Source organism: Sturnus vulgaris, chromosome 3, assembly GCF_052056855.1.
Source record: "Sturnus vulgaris isolate bStuVul1 chromosome 3, bStuVul1.hap1, whole genome shotgun sequence".
Classification (NCBI taxonomy): Eukaryota; Metazoa; Chordata; class Aves; order Passeriformes; family Sturnidae; genus Sturnus; species Sturnus vulgaris.
The window spans coordinates 57,068,269-57,095,618 of NC_142245.1; the positions used below are offsets into that span (position 1 = coordinate 57,068,269).

Below are 27,350 nucleotides of genomic sequence, written 5' to 3' on the forward strand. Positions count from 1 at the left end.
TAAAATTCATTAAAAATTAATAGACAGAAATTCTGACAAAAAGTTACTGTCTTTCACAGAATTTATTAAAAATTTTATGATCAGTCACACCTCAGTTAACAGAATAACTGCTAGCAAACAGGAGAGGGCCATTTCTGTGAAACATCACTTCTAGAAGATACAGTCAACTTTTGTCTATGGCTTGTCTTCTGTCTTCTGACAGCAAAGTAATATTGAAGGTCAAAAACAGAGATCAGTCACTATGAGGGATTATGTCACAGGAATTTCTTTGTTTCTTCCAGACTGTCCCTCTGCAATTTGGGATCTTTGTGCTCTATCTGGTAGAAAAAAAAAAAAAAAAGCACCAAAAAACCCCCCCCCAAAAAAAAAAAATTAGAAAGAATGAAAAATAGCAGGAGACCTGTAGAAGGAAATTCATTAGGAAGAATCATTGCAGGGACTGCACATCCTCCCCAGCTGAAGGCAAGCTAAGTAAAATTTAGTAGAAACCAACAATATTTACCAAATTGACAGCAAAGTTTTAGCTCTCGGGGTGTCACAGTAAAATTTCTGCAAAAAATTAAAATTCATAGAAGCAGTTTATTCCATCTTTTCTATGCCTAAAATCTTTGTTCTGAAAAAGAGTGCTTTGCTCCTAGTTTCCCCAAAACATCACTTTAAAGTAGGCATGAAAATTATATATATATATATATATGCAAGGAGACAAAATTATTTGAAGAGTAAGGATTTTCTTCTTTGTAGATCTTGTCAGAAAGAAAAAGTAGATTGAGCAAAACAAAGCTCTTTGTGGGCTTTAATTCATGTTGATAACTTGTAATGTTTGAAATTAAAGCACATTTTCCAGACATAGGAGACAGAGGAAAAAAACACTCACACCAACAGAAATGTAACTCATTTCCTGAATTCCAGTAGGCTTTGAAAACTATTGAGGAACTTATGAGCAATATGCTAATTCATAGCAAGTAAACTATTCATTGCTTTGTACATTAATTTTTTTTGTCTCTTTAGTCCTGCACTTAAATTTTATACTTGAGAGGTAGGATAGTTTTTTCCCCAACTAGCTCTTTTATTTTTAGCATGAAGCAAAAGCTTCAGTTAGAGATATAGATATATTTATCACAGAGTAGTTACATTTATAACATACTGTGAAATGCTTTCCCTTGTAGAGTAGTTGTCTGGGGCATGCTGCAGAATTACATTTACATCTCAGTCAAGATAATGAATTTACATTTAAAGAATACTAAACATACAAATCACAGTATATAATGAAGCAAAAATATGCAGATAAATGCAATGAGCATTTCTATTTCAACAGTGATTTGTAGAGTCATATTTGGCAAGACCAGGAGAAGAGAAATGCTGTTTCTGTTGAGCATGGATACCATGGAAATGTATATTATGAGGTAAAAGTACATATGGAGAGGAGGAAAGGGTGGAGAGGGTACTAGATGCCATCTCTTTCCATTTCCACATCCTCTCACCTTTTGCTTTTTCATCTATGGTCTTGTCATCTGCTTCATTTATACTTCCATCTTTTCAAAATTTAGGTATTTGCTTTTCAGGTTCTATTCCAGGTTGGCTCAGACACGTCTGCAAGAACTTGGCTGTTTACCCTGAGGAAGATGCAGTAATCACACCTCATCTGGAAGCACTTGGCACATTATCAGAGATGCTCAAGGAAACTCCACTGTAAGCAGGTCCAAGGGCAGCTTAACCCCTCACTGAACTCTGTGCTTTGGCTCTCTCCGTGGCAAATTCCATAAATCCTGGAAGATGGGAGCTCCGCAACTTGATCTCATGATCCTGAGAAAAAACAGGACGATGCCTGAGATGTAAACCCTCACATTCTTACAGTCCATTTGTTTCTCTAAACTATTCAAATCCTGCTATACATTTAAGTCAGAAATATTTCAGTGTTATTACACATTATGCCTACATAATATTTCTTGTTATGTCTCTGGTGTTTCCCCTTAGCCATTAGGAAAATCTCTCATTTTGTCTCTCAGAGAGGTCCAGTGATAGATTCTACTTGCAGTTAAAATTAAATATTTGATTCACCAAAGCACTGGAAACACATTTGAAAAGAGATTAGGCATTGATTTTCCTGTATGCTCTTTTGCTGTGATGTTGACTTAGGTTTTTTACTTTTTTCTTCATGTCTTCAGAGTTATTGTTATCCTCCTGGACACAAAAACAGAGTTCTGTGTGAAACTTAGCAGTTAGCTAAGAGAAACAACTGAAAATCTGTTAGCACAAAAATCATTGGTTTTGGACTTTGATCAATTCCACCCAAATGCCACAGCCTGCTGGCTGTGTACATCTGCTCTCCTAAGCGCTGTGAATTTGTTGTATTTGTTCTCTCTAGAAGTAAAACCTGTACACCAATACGGATCCTTCAGCAAATTCACACAGTTCACTTGATTTCCACTTGTAATACATCTATCCACAGCACTGTTTCGTTAATATTAATGCCTCTGCATGCAGACAGCTGATATAAATGAGTTGCTAATGGAACAGTTAGTCATCAGATGCCAGCTTTTCAATTTAAAGTGTTCACACAAGTTAAATGAGACAATAGCTGTTGTGAAATGCATGAAGTGGGATTAAATCTGTAGCTGAATATTTCCAGAAGTTCTGGTCATCTCAATTTCAAAAAGTGCCAGTGGAAAAGAAAAGCACATCAAAGCTCAATAAGGATAATCAGAGGTGCAGAATGACTTCTCTACATGACAAGATTGAACAGGTTCTTCATATAAGAAATTAAATAGATGAGGGGGTGTAAGATAACAGCATGGAAAATTATAATTCGCATGAAGGGATATATAAAATTACTATTGACCTCAAAGAGCTGAGAGAGTCAGATGGTAATACAAGGTGATAGATTTAAGACCATCAGGAAGGGGTAATTTTTTATGATTTGTGTAATCACACAGTAAAATTGATTTTCCCAAGTTGGTGTGGATTTGGAAAGTATAAATGGATTTGAAAACTCAGGAAAGTCCCAGCCAAGGAAGAAATGTTTACTAATGTCCAGTAGTTTGTGACAGCAGCAAAATTGACTTTTTCTGGAGGCCTTCAGCAGCTTTACATAGTGGTGGGGTCTCAAGGGTCCACAAACAGAGATTTTGGAACCTAACAACATTTTTTGGGTACATTAAATAGGACAATGAGAGGAAATAGTTTTCCATAGTTGTTAACTTAGACATGAGTCAATTGAACAGTATCAGAAAAGTTGTGAATATCTTCCATGCTCGAAGGAGAGAAATCTTTCTGCATGTATAGGGAAGACATATGAATGAGGATGTGATGGAGACACTGATTTGCAACCAGAAAAGACAGCTCCAGCACCTAGTTTTACATGAAAAGAAGATGTAGAGCAGAAGCTTCTGCCTGGACATCCTTTTCTGTCTTTTTATGCTGCACATATTGAGCATTAAGTCTCAGGCTTCAAGCCCTGGCCTGACTTTGCAAAAAGGAAAAAAATCCGACTTCTGGGAAGCAAATCCTGAATTCCAAGGACAGTTTCACTTGTGAATGCAAGTTGCATTACAGCATCTTCTGAACTTCAAGAGGAGGCTGGGCAATTCAAGCAAACATAAACCCAAAATCTTCAAACTTGTCATTGCACCATCCAGTTATATCAGCAGCACTGAGTACGATGTTCTTTATTTGCATATTCTTTTTGTTTAAATACATATTAGAGGGGACACTCTTTAAAATTATGTGGGTCAATGCCTCAATTATTGTAATGGCTATGGCAAGAGTTTAGTGCATATCATCCAGCCTCTTGCCTGATTTTTTTCTGCGAGCTCATTTATCTTTTTGTCACTACTGTTCCAACAAAAATTTTACTGAACTGCCTTTGGCTAAACAGGTCCTCTGAAGTTTATCTAACTCTGTATTGAAAACTTCCTCTCTGCCACAGGAAATCTAGTAAGCACTCTGAGAATTTACACCTAAGGAAGCTGAAGATTTAGTGTATTGATAGGAGTAATATTATTTAAGTCCAGCTTTAAAAGTATAAATACCTGTTTTCAGGTGATTCCAAATAATTTCTGATTATAATATTCCAAATGAGGATATTTTTGTAATTTTTCTAGCACACGTAGGTAAGCAAGACCACCACCAAATGTAAAATAATAAACAAACAGTGGTATTACCAAGAATAAATTCAATAAACATTCACTTGAAGGCTAGAAATAGTTTAATTTATATTTGTTTAAAATATTGTGGCATGAAAAACTGTGCTCTTAATTTGCATGTTCAGACATGACATATATCTAAATCTTGACCTTATTATCAGCCAAAAGGCTTTTTTACAGGTCCTTTGACTCGCAATTAAGTGCTATGCTTTTTAAGTATTATATACTTCCATGTCATCTGTCTTCTGTTTTCTATCTTAATTCTATTCCTAACTTACACCATTTTCACTGCTGCTAACAAACCACATGAAGTAATTAAAAATGAATAAACCAATAAAAGCTCCCACAAGGTCACAAGAAAATGCTAAGTAGCCTCATCAAGACCTGAAATAATTGTAACAACACACTGAGCTATCACCAAATAAAAAATTATTTGACCATGAGGGGAAAGTAAGTATTTTATTTACAAAACCAGTGTAATAAGGCAGGATTAAGATATAAATCCAGGGAAAGAGAGGGAGGAAGAGCCCCAGTGGTCACTAACTGGGAATTAAATACAGAACATGATAGTCAGCTGGACCATAACCCTACATTTCAGTAAGTTTGCATTACAAAACTGAGCATCTGTGTACAGCCACCTCATCCTAAAATGGCAAGGTTCTGACTCTTTTTTTTAGTGATGTCTTACCCTTGAAATGAGGACTCCATAGAAAACACCAGTAATTTCATTTTGGTGCGATACTGTGATCAGCATGGAAATAAACATTACATTTCTAGTGGATAATGTGTTTTAGGTGTTCAGATTTTGATTATTACATTGACAAAGCTGATCACGTCTTCAATGTCATACTGGCACAGGAGGACAGTGAGAACCAAAGAAATCATGTACTCAGAAGTAAGTGGACATGTCCAGTTCTCTCGTGGAGAAATCATATTTTTCTCTACAGGAAATACAGGCTGTAATACGTTCTCATTTCATGCCCTGGTATCTTCCATGTAGGATAGAAGAAGAGACTAAAATGAAAAATTGCTTTTATATCATCCAAATAATGTATTTTTCCCTTTCTAGATTTTTTTCTGTCAGTCTTGCAAATATAGACCTCTCTAAAGGGAATGTATCTGATATAGCACAATACCAAAATCCAGTATATCTATAAGATCTAAATAGGTGAGGAATGTCAAACTTTTAAAACTTTTAGATATGGGGAATTTCCATTCATCTGCAACATTAGAGGTTTGATTCTTCACTCCCTTACCGTGTAGGTTTTTGCAGGTATCCTAATTCATCCAGAAAGTAAAACTAAAACTTAAGACTTCTCCAAAACAAAACTTAGTTCAAGGTACCTGTACAATTTTTTAGTATAAGTGACAGGAAGATTGTATCAACTGGAGATATTGAAATAAAGTATTCTGTTCATTATTTCACATTGACAACTTCCCTATTTTTTTGTTTGCTAACTAAAAGCAGGGTTTGAAATTCTAAGAATATGCCTAAAATGACAATTCCATTCCAGATATGGAATTTTGAATGTTAAGTTTATTCAGACTAGAATGCAGCATTTTAAAAATCCTAAACTATCTGGCTAGACCTGGAGGGTATTAAGATTAGTGAGCTTCAGAACCCTGTGCTTACATATTGCTACAGCTGTTTTTATCAGCTAAATTCATGATCTCATAACAGATGATGCAGGAATTGTTAAAAAAAAGCCTTTAAAAACTTTACCAAACTATGAAGGCTACTCTTAATTATATGACATTAATTACCTTTACTCATTAATTCTCTTCTGACTGAATCTAACTACTTTACAGAACTTTCACAGGATCACTATATGAGAAATACATTCCATTTTTGCCTATTTTCTCTGTCAACATTTGCATGATAATGTTTAGCTTTTAGGTTTTTTCCAGAGCTCTTGTGTTTTTACAATGTAGAGTTGTCTCTCAAAATCTATATATATGATAAAGAAAACTTTTCCAGTTCTTACAATATCATTAGATGCAATTTCTCTGACACTGTAAATTTAGAAACATTTAATAATTTCTGTCTTATAGAACATCTAGCTAGTGACATGCTGTCATAAAATTAATGTTATAAAATATCCATTTATATTCTTTACAGACTACTATATAATTCTTCTGCTTTCCAGAAGATAGCATTTTAAATAGAGGATATAAACATGCACTCTTTAGAAGTCTATGTTTTCTAAAATATCAGTGAAAGTGTTAAGATTTCAGGTGTTTGTGGTATATATAAGACAAAAACATTTTATTCAAAATGTATATTTTTCTGGTGATACCCCTTAAGAGTTGCGTTGTTGTACTGTGTTAATTTTTTTTCTATATTTATGATATCTTAGTCCTGTAAATGAATCAGGAGTCCTTTATTCAAAGAAAGAGCGTAAGAGTTGTCACAAACAGCTATGCACTAGGGAGCAGCAGATTTTATCTATGTTAGTCAGTACAATTAATCTGAATAACCTGTAATTTTTCTATTAAACAATTTCTCAATGCACATGTGAATGGATTAGGCTTTTGGCCTTCTAAGCCCTGCTGAGAAAGAATTTTCCTTGAGGATGGTCTATATCCACTATTTTATGATGCTGAGAGAGAAATCCTCAGGAACTTGGGGAAAATTTGGACAACAATGTTTTTGAACACGCTTTAACAAAGAAATAAGCTGTGTTTGAAGATTTGGCAGACTCTCTGGGACTTCCTTCTTCTGCATTTGAGCAGCTCTGTGATGTGCCCAGGTCAGACAGGGCCCCAACCAGAGAACAGCTCCATGACTGCTCCCAAACGTGGGCTCTTTCTGAAGCCAGTCAAGCCAGCCATGGTTAGCTCATCAAAACCATTCCAGCACACCAATTAAGCAGATCCCTTGGACCTCAAATCTGCAAAACTTTCTATAAGGCACTGAACTAATTTTTCCTCCTAAACCTTCTGATACTTGCTCTTCTTTTCATAACTTATGAAAAATAAATGAATTTCAAAATGATATTACTAATAACTACAGCAGGTCAAAAGGTGACCTGAGGAAATGTTCCATTTGTATTGGCTACTTAAACTAGCTGGCATTACAGATAACTACTCCACAGCTAAGAAGGGGATGTTTTCCATTCCAGAATAAGAAATAATAAACCCCACTCTTTCATCGGATGTTCTCTGAGTCAGATTCTTTCCGCTGAGTTCTAATCTTCCCCCTCCTGGAATAATAAGTATCAGCCACCTCTCACTGCTTAGCAAAGACACTATTATTAATTTGAAGAGATTTTTTTTTTCCCCTTTCCAACATTCTTTCTGTTCTGTGCAGATGAAAATTCCTGTATGAATGCAAATTTCATTCATTTATTCAATCATTTATCCAGCTCCAGCTTTTGCTAAATATGATAAGGCTTGTTTCAGGGACAGCAGAGAAGCTGACTGATTCCATTTGAGATTTAATGGTTACTAAGAGCTTCATGAAAAATTCTGCAGGAGTAAACCCTTCAATAGAAAGGAAACATATCACTGACAGTTCCAATTATTTTTTAACACTAGGCTGTTTTTTTGTTGCGGTATTTTACAAAAGATCAGATTTTCATTTATGAATCCCAAAAATATGTTTGTTTTACATCTGCAGTGGGATTTAGACAAAAAGAGACCTTTATTTCCATATCTTTTATAAATAGCCAAATTGTATTTTTTTTTCCTATTCAAAAAGCCACTATATTTTTTCATGGTCAGTTTCCCTTTTAGTTTCAGAATTTTAATATAAAACATTGCAGGAATATCCATTACATACCTTTTCAAAATTTTCTTAAATGTCTCTATCCTGTTAAACTATTGTACTAGAGAATTCTTTTAATCTGGTTTTGAAACGCTTGCCTTGCATAACCTCTAAACAAGACAAAAGCATTGTGGTATATAGATGATTTAAGGACAGCAAGACAAAATGCTCTTGCATTACTGTAATGCTGCAGAAGTGTAACTGTTGTGGTTCTTTCTTTGGAGGTAGTGAAATATTGCTTCAGATTAAAAAAATACTTCATCCACATTCAAGCAGAAGGATGGTATTGTTGAAGAATTTTTTTCATGGGAATGGCCACCAGCTGAAACATTCATTTCAATTTCCAGGGAGAGAAATATAAAATACGCAGATTAAAAAGACATCAGGATATTTTTAAAGAGTAAGGGTTTCCAAGCTCTAGAACAGCTTAATAAGAGGAAATGTTGAAGTTCTCACTCCAGCACTTGTTTTCCAACAGAACAGGCTGGAAAAACATCTTTTCTGGACAGGCAAGTATGCCTGACTTTGCCATTGCACAGACTGAATGAGGAGAATGAACTCTCAATACCACATCTGTTTGTACCTCTCATGATTTCTGTGGAAGTGTCAAGATACTCATTTGTTTATGAGCTCAACCAAGTAAACAAGCATGAATTTTAAAATATTTGTTTGATGCAATTTTTTTTTCAAATATAAGTTATAAGGCTTCAAAGTTTAAAAGTAAATTAAATATGATAAATACTTACCCAGTATTTTTTTTTTAGAAAATTAATAAAAAGAAATCTTTTCTTATTTCCCAGCAGGGACATAGATGAATGACTTGAAATAAATTTATATGGGAATATTTAGAGGATACCTCAGCTAAGCACCCCAAAAAAATAAAAAATAAAGTTAGAAGAAAATTTCACATCTTCACAGAAAGCAGCTTTCAGGTAAGTAAAATATGTAGGAACAGAAGTCACTTTCTACAGTGCTTGGAAGAAAAAAATTGTCCCTTTTGGAAGTATAAAAAAGAATTTGGGAGACAGAAGTTTTTCTCCTGATTTATTTCAGTAACATTTAAAAAAATAGCATCACATTAAATCAGCTTCATTTGCCTATATGAGCACTGAAAGTGTACAAGCAAAATAAAATAATATGACATGATGATCTCCAGAATTCTGCTGTGTTTAGAGGAAACATAAGTGGCAAAAGAAATGGAAAGTGATTTTTTCTTACCTCTATTGATTTCAGCTATTAGTAGGCTCTGCCTGATATTAACTATTAGTCTGCATAACTCAACTATTGAATCTATTTTAAAACTTTTCTTTGCATCTACAAGGGAAAAATATTAAAGGAAAACCCTGTCTCTACTTAAATAAAGCGTAATTTGTGTCACTGTGCATCCCATCATGGCCATGTGTTTTCAAAGAACACTGGTGCTCTGACCTCAGTATATCACCTATAGGTAAGGCATGTCTCCAAAGCCCCTATGCCTTAATTTGTCTTGTAGCTCAAGTTTTTCATTTGGCGTTGCCAATGTTTCAATTTTTCTCAGCATCACATCTTTATCTGTTTGAATGTGTTGTGTTTGATTACAAGTTTCCTTCTTATGCTTTAAAAGCTTAGATCAGATAGTGTTAGTCTGTTGAAATAACTCATTTTCAGAAAAGAGAAGCAGCTTTCCTTACATCACTTAATAAATATTTAATCATAATCATTCACAAAAGCAATATGCATACCCAAGAGGCCTAATTTGAATAGTGAGGATTTTCTAGCTCTTAATTCTATTGATTTCGACTTCTGAGGACTATTAATCATCTTTCTTAAAAGAACATGGTGTTTCTTATGTCTATTTCACTGACGTTATGCCTGTCTTTTTATATTAAAAAAGCTATTTCCGATGTTAATGTACTCATTTCTTCACAGAAAGCATCTCTGCATTCATTAGCATCTCTGGGAATCTCCTCCAAGATAGATTTCCAGAACTTTGCTCTAAAACCCTAATTGGCGTTAAAGATGTGACACAGACAAAATTTTAAAAACACAAAGTATTCCATTTCAGATATTTCTATTAACCTCATCTAGAACTGTATATTCACCGATAAACCTAAGGCATGCTGTAAAGCAAGAATCTGAAACTTCAAGTCTCACAATAGCAGGTGGGAATTCTAAGTAAGGAGATCCGTTTTCCTTAGCAAGAAGGTTTCCTAAGTAAGGAAACACTGCCTTTGAAATTTTTTTTTGGCCCATAGATACCTGGATGTCCATACATACAGGATTTCCATGAGTCTTGGAGTCAAAGGAAGTCTTTGCTGATCTGCAGGCTTGAGGTTCTAACAAAGCACAACTACAGAGGACAACCAATTGGAAAGAAAATAGGGTTTTATGAGCTCTTTATTGTTATATCTCCTGTGCCTGCATGCACATCACTGTTCAGTTTGAGTGCTGTGATTTTCTCTGTCTTTTTTCTCTGTCCTACCTAACAAATTTTGGGTAAGCAACACGGTTTCCCAGTCTACAGATTCTTGATGGTTGAATAAAAATTTTTTGTTAAAGTTCCTTTAGACCTACCCATTGTCATAACAGTCACTGGTTTTCCACAGTAATCTTTTAAAAATGAACAATGGCATTCAAGGTGAAGTTACATAATCTTAACTCCCTCACTGTGAACTGATCCTCTCTACTTTAAAGAGAAGTTTTACAGATAATATGGATTTTCTTTTGCTCAGATTGTCCTGATGGATTCCCTCCCCACAAGTTTGGCATTGACAGTCAGTGCCACCAGCAGAAAGGTGGGGTGCACTGTAGCCTACAGTGCCTGCCTGTAAGACCAGCCCTCTCTTTAGCTTGTGCCATCAAGCAAGTTACAGGAGTTCAGGTTCTGGATAGAAACCTCTGTATCTTTCCTCTCACAACTGCTAAAACACAAATTTGTCACTATAAACTATTGAAACTTCTGGTCCAGTCAGATAAGAAGCTCCACAGTGTTTTAGAGCACTTTGCCCTCACCTGTAACCACTGGTGGTTCACACACAGCTTGAGGCCATCCATGGCTGCCCATGTGGCTGTGGGGTGGCCAGACAGAGCAAGGGCTCCTAAGGGGCACATCCTTCATGGCATGCTGTGCCCACACCTTCCACCTAAAGCCCTTGTGTCTGCTCATCCTGCTGCCTTGCTGCGTGTGGCACCAAGCAGTGTGAATGTGTGGAAGTGATCACACCCTCCTCCTCCTCACCCATTCTAGCACAACAAGCTATCACAATGTTTGTGATCCAGCACATTCATGAAACTAGGTGTGCTGCAATATAGGTCGTTGTGAAAGCGAAGAATAGGGATTCTAAAGTGATTAAAAATGCAACAAACAGATCACAGGCTGTAGTGCCCAACACTAGAAATAATCCAAGTGTATAGTTTTATTTGCCAGCAGGGTTTCCAAGGTTTTCAGTTCATTTCAGTCTATATATTCCTAGATTTAAACCTCTTTCAAGACACTTTTCTTCCTGTCTACCTATCTGAAAAAAATTTAAAAAACACATTTCTTTATTTCCAAACCTCTCCACAAGCATGTCCATGAACAGGAGCTTCTTATTCATTATTGTTACCATGGCATATGCAACACAAAGCAACCAGAACAACACAGAGTCCTACATTGTACTCCTATGTCCAAGGTAGTAGGGAAACAATTTAAATTCTCTTTTTGTCTACCAGTAGAGCACCTGAAATCTTTGAGAAGCCAATATGAAATACAATATCTTAGTCATAATAAGGGATATGAGGAATGAACACACTTAGTGAAAATTAATCTAAAATCACTTAGAAGTAATTGTGAAGGATGTTTAAGGACTCACCAAAACACTATAGTCATGGAAGGGTTTTATTCTTTATCCTGGTTTCAATACAGCTCTGCATATGCCAAGTAGGTATAATTGCTACTAGCCAGGAGAACATCTTCTGTGGAAATGAGTCTCACCTTTTATAATTCAGACACAAGACTCAAGTGCTTAAGAAAACATAAAGCAAGTTTCAAAACTGGACAGCAAGTCTACATGGAGGTCACTCCCATCCATTTTCATAAGTCCAAAGATGTCACTTCAAAAGTTCTGCTATAGGAAACAAAGACACAATCCCGGGAAAAAAAATCTTAGGATCAGGGTTCACAGCTATCATAAGCACAAGAATTAATTCCATTACAAAAGACTGCATTTCTTTTTGTCAGACTGAAATATTTTCTTTTTGCTATAAACTTTTCCTTCATTTAATCCTCTATTGATTTCAATTAAGTTCTTACCAGGTTTGCATCTCCAGCTGTGGATTTTTTTCCCCTCATTCATCTGCTTTTTAGACTGTTCTTCAAGGTTTCAAATCCAATGAAAACCCTAGGGAGTGACAACAAAAAATGGGCTATGTGCTAGGAAATAAACTTCCTGTAATCTGTCACTGTGAAATTCCTTTTAATTCTCTTTCTTCACAGATGGGCAATAGTGGATCTAAAAAATTAATTATTCTCATGGAATGCTTTAAATTTAAAATTGTTTTGAAGGGTGGTAAAAAAGGTGTTCTTCTCTAGGAGGGTGACAGAGGGAAAATACCAGATTGTGGCTAAGGAATTGTTCTGCAATATCAGTGATGCATGCCTGGGTAACTTTTGCCACAGACTTTCTATGAGATTATGAGCAAGAAAACTTCTTGGTCCTTCTCCTATCTGTAAATGTCTGACAAGGCCTGCCCTGTTTCCTATGGTTTAGTACAAATAGATTTATTAAGACAATATTGGTGGATCTCAGGGAAGGCCTGAAACCACAAAACTGTCCAGCTGTGCTCATTTATGTGGCTGTTTTTTCAATTAGAAATATTAATAGCATCAATAAGTACAGAATCTTTGCTTACATAATTTACATCTACTTTCAAAATAGAAGAGGTTGTTTCTTATTTTTAATCTCAAGAGTTTGTTTTTATTGTAAAATTACACAATCTGAAGCATTTGTCAGAAATACACCTCAGAAATCTTGAATAGTGGTGCTTGACCATAGTTACAGGAATTAAGATGGGATTTTTGTAATTATCCCATCTTAATTTCTGTTACTACACAACTGCATATTTAATTCCAATAACTCTTATGCCAAATGTTAAAGCTAAATAGCCTCTTTAATTGGTAGAACGGGAGAACTGGGAAGATTCCTAAAGATAACAAATAATCAAAAAGAAGGCCTCAGGAACAGTCAGAGCAGATTACTTGTTTGGTTAGGTAAATTCTGTACTGCTTGAAGTCAGGAGAAGCTGAAGTTCTTTATGCAAAGTCACGTAGAAACGTGAAACACAGAGTTGCATACAACTGCACATTTTCCTATGCCTCTTATAAAATACTGCATATGTTATTCATGACTACTTAGAATTTACCAATATTAAAACGAGAAGTCTTTGTAAATAATTTTTTTTAATTGTTAAAAAATTGAGTTTTTTACATACACTTTTCTATCTTTCCACTTTATAAAATGTTAGCTTCTGTACAGGTTTTCAGATACATAACTTTTTCAAATATGAACTGAAAAGCTTACTATGACAACTTAGATCAGTGCAATATTACTCTTGAAAACGAGCCTTCAAGGGAAATGGCTTTCCAAAGAAAAATAATTTAAATGTAATGAAGACTCTTTAAAAAAATCTTTTTCTCATTCCCTGCAACACGTACTCTCTAAAGGACAAAGTTTGTGCTATTATGAACAACTTTTAATTTGTATGTGTGTTCTGCTAGCTGTTGCCCAGGGTGATCATTAATATTTTGGTTCTTTCAACTACAGTCTCAAAGGTCTGCACAGAGTTTCCTTCTGGCACAAGACTTCAGTGTACAGAATCTCAACTATGGGGCTTTGAAAGGCTGCAAAGAATTGGGGAGAAAAAAAAAAACTACATTAAACTTCAGAGTTACTGTTGTCTCAGCAGTATTTTTAGTTTACATGTGTATAAATCTCAATATTCACAAGTATGCCGGCAGAAAAGCTGCACAAGGGATTTTCTCTGACACATTCTGAGTTTAGTGAGAGCTGTGCAGTTTATGGCTAACAGCCTGCTACTGTTTCATTAATTCTCTCCATTTCCTTTTTTTCTAGCTATGAGCCACTGACTGATTTATCATCTTTACCCCTTGTATAAGTTCAATGTGAAACTGCACAACAGTAATTTCATAATTTTATTAAATATTAATGAGAGCAAAAATGGGCAGGCAAGAGCCATTGATTTATAGTCAAAATCTGCTGCAGTTTGCAGAAGTGTAACTGCTCCTTTTGAATCTTGGACACCAGATGAATGCTGAATTACTTGAAGTGTTTCAGTTAGCTGAAAGTATACAAAAGAAATATGTGCTCTAATCTGAAAAATACTATACTTGCACAAAAGTTTATTTCTACAAAGTAGAAGCAAAGATAAATAAATAATGTGGATCTATGTCCTTTTCAAGTTTAAAATTTTTATTTCCTCTGTAGTTCTGAAAAGAATTACATAGCTCATCTTGCAGTTAACTTGTATATCTTAAAAGGACCATTAAGTACTGACCAGAACCTTATGAACTGCATTTGTAAGTAAATCAGATCTGATGAAGCTGGTGTTTTCTTGAAGCTACCATAATAAGCAGAAAGTATTCACCAAAAAACAAGTTTACAAAAAATCATGTAGAAAAAGTACACTACCTATCTTAATGACTCACTGAAATTTTTGAAGGAACTGATTTGATATTTTGCTTCTACTTGATGATCTATTGTTTTTAAATATGCTAGGCATGTTGTCATCCTGCTTTTTTAATCAGGACTTTGAAGTGTGGTCAAACTCTGTCACCATCCCTTGATTATGGAATAAGATGATTGATAGCAAATTATGTCAGTGAGTCTCCATCTCAGTATCTTTATAATTATTAAACCCAGTGAAACCATTTCCATAGAATCATAGAATGATGTGTGTTGGAAAGGACCTTTGAAGACCCAGTTCCAGCTTCCCTGCCATAGGCAGGGACATTCTTCACCTGACCTGTTTGCTTAAAGCCCCATCCAGCCTGGCCTTGAACATCTCCAGAAATAGGGGATGCACAACTCTCTGGGCAACCTGTTCCACTGCCTCACCACCCTCACAGTAAGGAATCTTTTTTTTTCTTTTTTTCCTTTTTTTTTTCTGTTTTTTTTAGTCAAAATCTACCCTCCTTTGGTTTAAAGCCATTACCTCTTGCTCTCTTACAGGGCCTGGTAAAAATTAACTCTCCATCTGTCTTATAATCCCCCTCAGCTTTTCATTCATCAATATCCTTAAGTCCTTCTCTGCAGGGAGGCACTCGATGCATTCATTAATCAGTCTGGTGATACTGGTGATTTCACCAATGCTGGCACAACACCTTGAACTTGGTGTTGTACTTCAAGAGATTCCCACCGACCCACTTCTCAAGCTTGTCAGGGTGTGTTCTCTAAACTTGATGATTATGTACTCAATCCCACTTCCTATCTCATTATTAAAGATATCAAACCACTTCCATATGGAAAGTGCCATATGGAAAGTCCTCTCCCTGAGGGACACCACTTGTTACTGATATCCTTTGGACACTGAGCCATTGACTACAATGCTCTTTGGATGCTGCCATTCAGCCAATTCCCAATCCGTGCAATACTCCATCCATTAAATCCATACCTCTCTAACTTAGCAACAAAGATTTTCTGTAGAATAGTTTCAAAGGCCTTAAAGAATCACAGTAGAGGACATCAGTTTCTCTTCCCTTATCCACCAACACACCCCCTCTACCTTAATCCCCAGATTAGCCAGACACGATTTTCCTCTTTTTAAAGCCATTCTGGCTGTCTTTAATCACGTCCCTGTCATCTACATGCCTTTACATATCTTCCAAGAGGATCTGTTCCATGATCTTACAGGCACAGAGGTGAGGCTGGCTAGTTTGTAGTTTCCAGTTTTGTAAAACTGTCTCCCTCAGAAAACTAAAATTCATTATTATATTATAACTCTATGACCTCCTCAAACTTTCAAAATCTTCCTGAACAGGAACAGTTGTTAAGAAATAGTGACAATATTTTGGCATATCCAGATCATGACATGGAAAAGACAACAGGAGCCCATGTCTTTTTCCTTTGTTAAGTTTCTTTTACATATTGTGAAAACCTATGCATCTTGGCATAGACCACAACATATACTAGAGCCTTTCACAAAATAATGAACTATTCTTAAAATGCTTCACCATTTTTTTAAATGCAATATCTCAAACCATAAATTTCAAAGCTTTAAGGGTTCCCTTGTGCATCCAGGAGATTAAAATTCTTTCAAGTTGGTTGCTAAGAGGAAAAAACAAAAAAAAAGCAATTTAATTTCTGTTGTGAATCACCAGTTACACTGATAGCCTAATATCTTCAAAAGTAAAGTATGTTGCTTTATATGCCTATATATGTGTGCATGTGTGTAACAAATAGACATTTTGACTTAATATTTTTTACCATCACAATTTGCTTCAAAATATTATTATATGAAGTTAGTGCACAAAAAACTTGTTAAGGCATGTTTGGCATGGAATGCCTTTACATATATATGCTAAGGCATACCAAAGAATTGCCTAAATAAATCAAAATACATGCATTTATTCCTTCAGTCGTAGCCTCAAATGGCTGATTATTAAAATGTCACATCTTGATTTTTTCCTTCATTATCTGCCTTTCCTTATATGATTTTGATCACTGCTTCATTAAAGTCAGCATGTTTTGTACACAGTAGTCAGTTATATTCTCTGCAACGATTCCTTCTCTTAGGACAGTCTGACCTTCAACTACTGAGAACCAAGAAAGAAATTAATTAACTCAAATGCTGCAAGACCCTTTATTAAGATTCTGGTAATAAATTGAAAAGCATGCTAGGAAGCTCAGCAGAATTCAGTCTTTCTCCAAACTACGATGAAACCCTTAGGGACTCTGGCTGCAGCAGGAACCAACTTCAGTGCTAGAAAATTTTGCAAATGCACCACAGCCAAGAAGTAGAATTATATATTTCTACTTCCTCAGTTTCTCACCTGCTACCCAGGCACCTAATCAGTCCCTGCAAATTAAGAGAAATGTTCTCCGTGTTCTAGAGAAAACAGGAGGGGAACTGGTGGCAGCAGGGTGAGGCTGAGTCCACAGGGGCTATCATTGGAGAGACAGAGAGAAAATGACACTGATTTCTAGGGATGGTACTCATTTTCATCCCAAAGCAGCATCCCCAGCAATCATCTGCATGGTATAGAATAATCACTAATCATTTAAGGTGCCCAAGCAAAGCTGTTCCATTCTTCATCTGTTTATTGTTCAGTGCAAGTTGAAGAAGGAAAGTGTTAAAGTGGAAAATAACTGGATGAAGCTTCTCTGCAGAACTGCATTATATTTGACAAATCCAAGAAACAAAAAATTCCCTTTCCTCTGGCCACTGTTAGATAGTTACACCACTAGGGCTCACCTTTGCTAGCTCATATAGCCTGCATTAAAGGACAGGTGAAAGATAGTATGTGTACTGAGCTTTTCTGGGAAGTGTTCATCTGCTTTATGTAGCAGACTTGTTGAGGTCTGAATGATGCAGTTCAAGTAGTTGGATAGAAGGTGGGAGCTTAAAGAGTAAAAGGATTAGAATGAAATGTACATTTTTCTGCAGTGCTCTTAGCCAAGAGGTATAGTGTCGAGGGAAATAACCAAAGGAAAATTTGTGTCTGTTAAAATGGTCAGAGGATGCCAGAAGCCCCGAATCTACTGCAGAGAGGCAGACACTTTGGGGATAGGTTCGATATTGTTTTTGAAGATCCTTGCCCTGCCCTTAGAAGAAAGTCTTCCAAGAATACAAGAGTCCATGGAATTTCAATTGCCAGTGTGTGGTGTTTTAACCCCAGCTGGCAACTAAGCAGCATGCAGCCATTCACTCCCCTACCTCCCCAGATGAACAGGGGGCAGAATCAGGGGGAAAAAACTCAATAAACTCATGGGTTCAGATAAGAACAGTGTAATAATAATAAAAAAACCCAAACATAAAATAATAATATAAAAAGGAGAGCAGGATAAACAAAGAAAAAACACAGTAATAGCAAGTGCTGCACAACACAATCGTTCACCACATACTGACAGATACCAACCCAGTCCCTGAGCACCAAACAGAATCTGTTCTGATTAACTGCTTCCAGTTTATATGAAGGATATGATGTTCCATGGTATAGAATATCCATTTGGTCAGTTCAGGACAGCTGTTCTGGCCATGCTCAGCTCCTTGTGCACCTGCTCACTAGAAGAGCAAGGGAAACAGAAAAGTCCTTGACTTGGGGTAAGCACTACATAACAACAACCAAAACATCAGTGTGTCATCAATATTATTCTCATATTGAATCCAAAACAGAGCACTGTACCACCCAATTTGAAGAAAAAAAACTCTGTCCCACCTGAAACCAGTACACAAGGCCAAGGCTGAACTCTTCTCACCTCCAACAACAGAGATTAGAGAGGAGAATGAAAATGTCTTTTGGTGATACACAGTGACAGTGTCTTCTCCTCATTCTGTATTCATCTTTGGCACAGGTTTCTTCTAAATAAATCAAACTTGTCAAAATGTCACCATAAATCAAGAAAACACTACCATTTGTTTTCTTTGAAACTGAGCAGGATATCTGCTTTCAAACCACTCAAAAAAAAAGGCTAAGGAGTTTCACACATTGGCATTTAAGGGTCATTCTGAGATGCCATGGCTTTTGTGTTATGTAACAATAAAAGTGAAAAATTATTGTTACAGGATATAGAAAATGATGGACAGTTGGCATAAGGGGCTGCTGTGTGAGAGCTGAGATAGCAGCCATACTCATACTGTAACACCAGTGAAAACTTAAGCAAGGAGAGTTGCCTGCTGCTATGGTTTTCACGTGTTTTGTATTTCAGTATTTAGATCTCGTTTACATCTGCAAACAAACCCCACACAAATTCAATTATTCTAAAGAACACAAGGATTCAGTTAAGAAGTCTCCTCTGTACTAGCAACCCTGTGCTATTGCACTTTGTAAGTTCAAACTCCTAGAGAAACATTAAGTACTGAAACCTTCAAGACCTCATAATGGATAATATTTTGTCTGATTTTTAATACCATTAAAATGAGAATGACACAGTTCCACAATATAAAATCCAACCTTACTGGCTGATTTGGCTTCTCCATTAATTCTAATTTTGGGCAGGAAGTTGTCCTCTGTAGCAGTCACAACTTCTTCAAGCTGTTCTGGAACAGAATTAGGGAAATGTCTGAGTTTTGGGATACATGTGGCAGTGGTCAGAGTCAGTAAAAAGAGCCTCTAAAAGAACTGAAATTCCATATTTCCCCTTGGTTCCCCATTAGACTGGAACAAGAAAATCAATAGACAAACCCATGTGAAAAAGAGCAAGACAAAAAGACCGTCTTAATTCTGAAATGATTTTATTACTTCAGTCCAGCCCCAAAAGGAACAGATCAGATTTCACATTGGCCTAGAATGGTTCTTTCTGGTCATTTACATCAAATCACAAACCTCAGGAGTACAAATCAAAGTATTTCACTGGCAAGATACTTTCAGCTATGGCAAAATAAGGCAATTTTATTTGACAGAATCATTTTGCACCCCTTGAAGAAGAGAACCAAATAGACTTAGCATAAACAATGTTCTTAAGTAATGCTATCCAGTTATATACAAGGCAGGGAAAAACAAAGCAGAAAAGCCCAAAACAATTATTTCGTTTCGGAGCTGATCCACTGTATTTTAATAAGAGCCTTTACAATTACATAATGGCTTTTCATGGTTAGCATAAAGTAGTGTTGTCTTAACTACATAAAATTTAGTTCACTTCTCCAGAACTGCCCACACCTCTTGAGATAAAGACCTGCAGCATGATAAAGTATGCATGACAATTATAAATGGGAAATCAAAGTGCGTAGCAGAGATGTCAGTGTTTTTCCTGCAGAGTACATTTTACTAGAGCAGTTCTTAAACTGCTTATATCAAATGTGTTATTAATGAGCCCTCAAGTTTACACAGAAATGCAAGCTGCAGGACACAGCCCAAGGCACACACAGATTTAGATGTGTTGGAGAGTGGTGACAAAGGGAGTAGCTTGGTCTCCATCTTCCCATTAGCTGCAGTTTCTCCACCACGCCATCAGCAGTGGATGCAGCTTTTTCCAGCTCCTTCAGTTTGTATGTTGAGTCAAGCTGACAGAGCCATCAAGAGAAAGCAGACATGCCACAGGAGCAGTGCTGTGTGAGGGTGTAGCTTGCCTAATGCAACCACACAATAGCCCCTTCTGCTGTGCTTCCTGTTAAAACATGAGAACAAGACCTCACTTCTGCCTCTCCCACACCATTTTATCTGAGCCTGCATTTATCCCATTGTGAGATTTTCCTTCTCATCTGCTGCAAGAGCCTGTCTGTGTCCAGCAGTAGATGTTGTTGGCTCCACACCAGCTGATGCCTCACGCCTGCTGCTATCAAGGTACCAAACCGGAACTAATGAGCTCCCCAGTGTCATTGCACATATCAGCTCTGGGTGTCGTGGGACCCCAAATCACTGTGCAGCTCCTCTCAGAAAGGCCTTAAGACACATCCTCTCAGAGGAGGGGGTCTCTGCATAGAGCAGCCACACTGGACCTCAAAAAGAATGAGGTAAATCCTTCACACGGCATTTAAAAATCCAACCAATTTCAAGAGAGATGTCACACCACAGCACTTGTTTTCCACAAGTCTAGCAATAGAGCAAATGGTGAGTTCCTACCTAATTTTTCTTCATTTTATCCTGCAAACCCCTCTCATCTGCTCACCCAGCTAGCAAAAAAGTGTATTATTGCTTGTATTATCTCCTGAGAAAAGATATTGGTAGTTGAAGTGGGTGCTGTGACAGCACCTTTAGATAAATTGCTTTCAATCAAAAAGTCCTTAATCTTCTTTCAGATGTAGTTATCCAAAACACAACTTCTATGCGGTGGCATTTGCCTACAACCCTTTGTCTCCATGATTACCTGATAATCATAAAAACAAGTACTGCTGATCAGTTTGTCACCAGCTCAAATTAGTCTTTCATTTAGAGTCATGAAGTTTAAGCTATCAATTCCTTTTTACCTAATTTCAGTTCTCTTTCCCTTTCCTCCCCACTAAAAGTTGGAAAACTGAGAATCATTGCAGGAACTTCTGGGTTTTTAATAGATGTTTCATTGCCTCATAGAGGCCATTACTCAGCCTTAGGAGCTGCTTTGTCCAATTGTTTTCCATCCTAATAAAAACAACTGTTTCAATCATTTGAATGGAAAAGGCAATACGTCTAATTGAACCCTGCAGCTCATACACCAGGTTTGCTCTGACTGATACAGACCTAGACTTGACTATGCAGTAAAATGGCTAAACCCTGCCTTCTAGAACTCTCTGCAGCCATTTCATGTAGTAGAATAACTTAGTGTTCTGGGAGGAAAATGTTTGGCAAAAAAAATAGTTTTCCTCTTCTTCATTTTCTTATAGCAGCACTTTCAATAATGTCTATAGTATAAGCTTGTTTGTAATAAAACACAGAACTAAAACTAAATTCTAGGGTTCTTTCCACAGAGCTACAATGCTCTTGCTAATCCTGGGGTCTGCTTTCCTTATTTCAATGACAAATTTCTGGAAGAAATCTGGATATGCTAAGAACCTGAAAAGGGTTTTCAATCCCTACTGTATCCAAGTGCATGGCTGTTACATTTGCCAGTACGTGAAAGTCAAATCCGAACTTGAGCTATTCTTTCTTATCCTTCCATTTGTCATAATTAAGTATTTCTTGACAAAGTTTCTGGGAAGAGTTTTCCTGTGAGGAAACAATGTATCAATTTAAAGTCTTATTTCTACTCTAGCAAAGTAGAACTTAATATGGCCTCCTTCTAGAACACACAGAGAGGAATCTGCTGCAATATTCAAAGTTACGAGGTTTATAAGTATGCTCTTAAACTCAGGATAACTCAGGATAGCTCAAGCTCAGTCTTACAATTTCTCTAATCCTTAAGCACAATTCCTTACCAGCAAAAATTCAGAAGCACTTGAAGAAAATATTATCTTTCATTCACTTGGGAAGCAATGTATTTTCCTGCTGAATTTACTATCTACTGAAGTGACATTATATTCCCAAATTCCTTACTCTTACCCTGACCACATATTTTCTATCTATCCTCTCCTTGCAAGTGTTATTCACATAGAAACTCAGGAAGACCAGATTACAAATAAGAGAAGTCATTCAAGGATGGCAAGAATCAAAATAGCTGCCCATGTAATAGTGCAGTAATGCTCTCATAGCTCTATGTATGAAATAGAGAAACAGAGCTAATGCACCTGTGGCTTTCCTAAACAACGTACTTGTGCTTTAAAATTAAAATGTCTCCATAGTAACTTTGAGACATCCAGGAAGAGAGAGAAAGGACAGTATTTTGCAAAAGCCATGGAGTGGATTTAAACTATATTGTATGTCAGGACTGAAAGCTCAGACCTCTTGGTAAGAGCATGAACATGAGGCTGAGTGAACTTGCAATATGTGACCAACATTCATCTCAAGAAAATTATTCTGTAAGAATCAACCACTGCTTCTGTTTCCAATAGACTGGCAGGGAGCAGCAGGAACAATGAAGCAGCACCATCCCAAGAAAGCAGCAGAGCAAGGTGAGCAGAGCTGGGTGAGTGCAGGTGATCTGGATCTCCTGAGACTCAGGCTGCCAGGATAGGTCTGCTGGGACAAGGCAGGTCCCAGCTCAAGCTGGAAAGCCAGGTGGGTGGGTAGGGGTCAGGAAGGCATGGAAGAAGGCACAGGAAAACCTTCCACATAGCTCAGGCAAACACCAAGAGCAGGAGTCTCAGTTTAAAAGCAGCTCCTGAGCAAAGGCTGGACATGCATCTGCTGACATGGCCTGACAGCTTCATTATCAAAGCTGGTCTTGAGCCCAAGCACTGAAAGCCTGTGGAGGAGAGGGAATGTCCTCAGGGCCCTCACAGTGTCCACTTATAAAGGCTAAGAAAGCTCATCTGCAGCTACTCAAATCTTATGAGGGCCCGGGGAGAGATTGCAGTGTTTTGTACCTAGGAAAGGAATGTGTGGTGCTGCCTGCCCGCTGGGCACAGGCAGTGCTGATGGCTCACAAACACCGTGATGCCATCTGCTTCAGGGAGGACATACTTGCTCCTCTGTTGTCGTTTTTTGCAAGCCCCAAAATGCCACTTTGTCTGAAAGGTTTTTTTTCTACATATGGAAACAACAACAACTAATATAAATAGTGGCAGATGTTTCTAAATGAGACATAATGTTTTCAATACAATCATTCTAATAAAAACTCTATTTCTCTCCACAATATCTCCTAGACTGTGCTTTACTCTCCCAAGTAGAAAAGATGGAGTCTAAGCCTCTAACCACCCTAAAACCTAGTTTTGCTTCCTAATATATTCCAGAATTCCTCTGTGACCCCTCTGCAGCCCACATGCACAAGTGTGTCTTTCTCCACAGAAAGCAGTACACCTTTCCCTGAGGTGGAGCTGAGAACTGCTAATTCATCCAGATCACACTGTTCCCATTTCCCAATGAATATGCAGGGTGTAAATGATTTCTTATTAGAGAAATAGATGACAAATTTTCTGCAGCAGAACAGGGCTTTGATAAAATTACCTTTGATGCAGTTAGAATTAGTTTATTATGTGTGTCAGTTGAGAATGAATATTAATCCAGTGGAGCACTCTTGTATTGATGAATAGCTCACCTTCAAATTGTATTAACTACTTTTTTTCTTATTACTTCAGTATTTCCTCCTTTTAATTCCCCTTTTTCTTAATAATTAGAGATCCACAGGTCAGCCTGATGAAAACAGAGTGAACACTACACAATCTGCTCATTTGAAGGCAGCACTGAACCAGCTGTTTCAACTTTCTTTTGGGAATAACTCTTCATTGGAAAGGTTAGTGGTCCTTTTCACTGAGGTTTTTTGGTTTTTTTGTCTATTTCTGAAATTCAGAGTTTCTTCAGAGTGGACTAATAGTCCAGATACAGGGAAAGAACAAGGAATTCTCAGAAAAGAAGAAAAAGTGCAACTGTTATAAAAGTGAACTACTTATTCTTGTTATTATGCTGTCTTCTTTTTAGCTACTACAGACATGTGCCTCTGGCAGTGTCACTGCCATTGCATAGAGATTCAGATGATGTTGCCTGCTGTTTAGGAGAAAGAGACTGGAGCTTTTTTTCTGCTCCTAATTTCTTGCTCTGTCTTGAGGTTTGACACTATAACTCATGTTCTTTTCCTCTGCAAAAGAAAGCAATAGTGCTTTGTGGAAGTACTGAAGGGTCTTTACATCTTTGACCCTTTTCATCTTTGTGACCCTTTACATTTTTGATACAGAACTTGGTTTGTGTTTTACATCATGATCTGATATTTTTGATGACTTTATTCCCTCCGGACGGAATAGAAAAAGGCATTTTTTGGTATATTTTTGTCAAGGCAAAACAAAAGGCTTATAATTTTTTCTCTCACAGACCTTTTTTTCTTGCTATTCATTATCATCAATGTAATATGTCCAGCAGTTTCAAACAGATATCAGAATCTGTTATAGTCTGAATATGACCTAGTATTTCGTTCTTCTCCTTGGTAACTTTACACAATTCTTATGCAGCTTAGTACAAATTTGAATTGGACTTCAGAACTGGAAGAACAAAATACTTGCTTTTCAGCAGAGGAAGGGATGTGCAAAGCAAATGTGGGATGGGCAAAGCAAAGTGGCTGTGCCAGGGAGCTTGGGCAGTGGCTCTTAGTAAGCAGGAATTTCTAGGTCTGACCTCTATGATAACCCACACAGGCAAAGATAGGCTGAATTTCCTTCGTCTCCATTATTTTTCACATCTTCATCCTTCCCCACTACTTTCTGCAAATAGGGAAAGGCAATAAAACCCTACATGCAGTCAGAGCAGTGAATGTGTGCTCAATGGGAACTGGAGCCAGAAGTATCTGCAGCTGGAAAATGGGAGTACAGAGGCACAGCAAACCAAAAGAATACATCTGGAAAAATAAACTCTGCAGGAAAATGTCAGGTGAAAATCTTTTTCTCTCTTCATGTGAATAAGAAAATATAACCCACCTTCCTGAACCAGGAATGCCAGAGCCAACAAAGTGTGGTAGGGGAAGAAAACAAATATCAAAGCTGAGTATGGCAGAAATATCTTATTCCTGCAGGAAAAGGAGAGAATACTGAGAACATTGAAATCACAGGACCATCCAGCTGAAGTTTTCATATTCATATGTCTGCCTTGATATGCTTTGAAGACCACAGAATAGCATTTGCTGCTGTTGTTTTTCTCTGAATTACTGTAACTGACAATATCAGGACAATAATTTCCTACTGAATAAAACAAAAGCAGGCATTAGGATTAAATGTCTCTTGATAATGTCCATGTGGTATTAGTGTTGCATTCACAGAAGGAAAAAAAAATAAAAAAGAAAAAAATATAAATTATTCAAGCTGAAAAATACTTTGCAATAATTCAGGTTGTTACACAAAGCTAGAGAAGCACAGAAAAACCTGAAAAAATAAGCCTCTGAACATTTTATGGCTACATTTCACACTCACTTTGCACTGCTAGAAAGAGACTTCTCCATTAGCTGGCACACAATCTGTGGTACAGCAGCCTTGAAAACATGCTCAAGCAGCCTCAGGATATCCACTCTCCATTTTATCACTTCCATTTCCTACCACAGGACTACAAATATCCCTGTATTCCACCAGTTTTTCTTTCCATGATGTGAGTATTGCTGCTTCTTTAGGCAGTTCGCAAGTGTTCTGTGCTGCCCTGAACAATAGGTTTGATGGTAAGTGTTCAGAAATAGGGGTGAACAATGAAAGACAGGGGTTATTATTCAGCACACCTGCATCTTCTTTTCTTTCATAGCTAATCCAGAAGGATATGAACAGAGACAGAAATGCATTTACCTTCAAGTGTAGTGGGAAAGATGAGCTTTAAGCAAGCAGAGGGTGAGCACTGTTTCTGGCTGTTTATTATAAGGGGTTAAAAATAATCCCATACTGACAGCACAGGAAGGTGCAGTTTGATTATTACTAGTCATTTATCTCAGCCTGGTCAGTGTATAGTCTAGGCTTTCAATATGAAAAAGTGTCTCAGCTAATACCTTTTCTGTTTTATCTCTTTTTTAGTTTATTGTTTCACCTGGAATAAATATTACAGCATATAAAGACAAGTAGAAACACTATGACTTTCCAAATCACTCATGTGAGTGTCAGATTTTCTCATGTAAAATGGCACTCACCCTGTCTTCTGTCAAAAATGCTATTAGTTCCTGCTTCTGACAGTCCATCAGTTTTTCAGCCTAAAGAGATGGCTTTTTGTCTGCTCTGACTTCTCTGGTGGTCATAGATATCTGAACAGATATCTCCCTTCTCCAAAGACATCTTTCAGAATCAAGACAACACCTACTTTCATTTGGAATCATAGGGAAGCCATTACCTCTCATAATTATCCTTTTCTGAAAAAGACAGGACTAACCCTCAGAAGAGAAACCACTAAAGCCAACCTGGGCTATGGCAAAATTTGAAAGCAAATATAAGTCTTTTATTTCCCAGCTGGTGTTCCCAGTCTCAAAAACACATGCTGTTCTAGTAAACTGCAGGGATAGATCCAACATTTCCAGGCTTCTAATGAGCCAAGTTGCTACAATTCTGTGTTACTGGTGTCAGTGAATAAATACCTATCACAAATAAAACAACAAAAGAAGGTACTTATAACCACTAAAATGAGTCCTTTTTTTTCCTTGAAGAGGGGAAAAAGCATATTAGTTGCAATGTGAGAAATTATGGAGTATTTCCTCTTGATCTTCACTTATTGAAGCAACGAGGGAAAATTCAAGAGTGGGCAGAGGGTCAGTAGCAATAACAGCAGAAACAGTCTCCTCCTTTGTCATGGTCATGCAGGCTGTTTAGAAAGGCTAAAAGGGCAGGCCAGTCATCCACAAATACTCTGAACAGTTTTATCAAACTGTTTACATCTAGTGGGATAACACTGAAATATCCTTTCAATACTTACTGTAAGGTAAAGAATGTCAGAAGGACTAATTTTGGTTTTAGTTTCAGACGTATGAGTTACCTCATTTTTGTTGCATATTTTTGATATTTCAATCTGCAAGGAAAAAGAGCTCAGGTAAGAGAGAGGAAAACAAAAGGGACACACATACATTTCCACATCCACAGTCAGGACTGGACAGGCCAAAGACTTGTTCTTATGGGTTCCTTCCCCCTCAGCTTATTCTGTCGTTCTGGGATTTTCCACCATGAGGCTGATGTGAAAAAACACCAACTGAACACAAGGACTGAAGTATACTTGTGGAGCACTTCTACCTTTCTCTCCTTCAGCCTCTGTTTCTCTCTTTTCCAACTTCCATGGCACAACTTCTCAGTCCACTTTG

The 27,350-nt window shown here is 37.1% G+C and overlaps 1 long non-coding RNA gene across 1 annotated transcript; it reads right to left on the bottom strand.

Moving 5' to 3' along the window:
- Positions 1–89: 89 nt before the first annotated feature.
- On the bottom strand, positions 90–27,287 carry LOC148224358 (uncharacterized). The gene is made up of 6 exons (XR_015802869.1): positions 26,972–27,287; positions 25,015–25,103; positions 19,060–19,135; positions 18,020–18,165; positions 12,179–12,266; positions 90–317 (listed from the first exon to the last, which is right to left on the bottom strand). It is a non-coding gene; the product is annotated as an uncharacterized LOC148224358 (long non-coding RNA).
- Between the last annotated feature and the right edge of the window lie 63 nt (positions 27,288–27,350).